Source organism: Schistocerca nitens, chromosome 1 (genome assembly GCF_023898315.1).
Source record: "Schistocerca nitens isolate TAMUIC-IGC-003100 chromosome 1, iqSchNite1.1, whole genome shotgun sequence".
NCBI lineage: Eukaryota > Metazoa > Arthropoda > Insecta > Orthoptera > Acrididae > Schistocerca > Schistocerca nitens.
In genome coordinates this window covers 1,082,646,858-1,082,647,720 of record NC_064614.1, presented here as the reverse complement: position 1 = coordinate 1,082,647,720, position 863 = coordinate 1,082,646,858, and positions in this window count along the sequence as shown.

Here is an 863-nt window from a genome sequence, read left to right as displayed (position 1 = left end):
TGCATACACGGATGCATGCTTGCATTCAACTTTCTGGTGGTTATACTGGTTATTAATGTACCAGTATTTCATATTTTCAGTGACTTATCTCTCACGTGACCTGTGATCTTGCAAAGTTAGTCACTTAAATATGTTACCTAGACAAATGTATTCCCAAAATTTCATTACTATACAGTAATTGTTCTTTATTCTTCTTTTTTTCCCATCAGTGTTTATTCACCTATTATGAGCAAAACTTAATATTGTCTCAGTCCAGGCTCAATAGTCAATCCCTGCACCAAGCATTGATTTCTTAGGTTTATTGGCATTTTCAATACATAATATGCAGCCAACACCATATCATGTTAAATGGTGTAGCTGCTAATAAAGAAACATTGTGTAAGAACATACAGAGCACTGGTATGGAAGATCTTTGTGGATATAGACTCAGCTATAGATACTGATGGTTCTGTAGGTTGTTATACTTTCCGACGTGAAGGTAGTGGCGAGGCCAGCGTATGGCGCCATCGGCCTAAGACAGGGCCCATGGTCTGTATCGCTCATGCCGATCGGTGCGGTAGGTTAGCCTCTGTAGCGACGTCATTTTAGGTTCGTTAGCCTAATTTGCTATTGTGTAAGCTTCTGAGGCCTGTTACCGACCAGTCTGCCTGCCAATTTTCCGATAGCTGTACCCATAGGTGGTTAGCTTTTGCTTATGGCCACTCGTTCGGGTCGGTGTGATTTGTTTACAGCTAGAATTTGTTATTTTAGAAACATTGAGTGGTTTTAGTTTCAGATTTAGTGATTGTTTTTATGAAGAATCGCCAAGACGCATCCGAGAGGTTAGTAAGATCGTAACAGACTGGATTCCTTGGTTATAAATA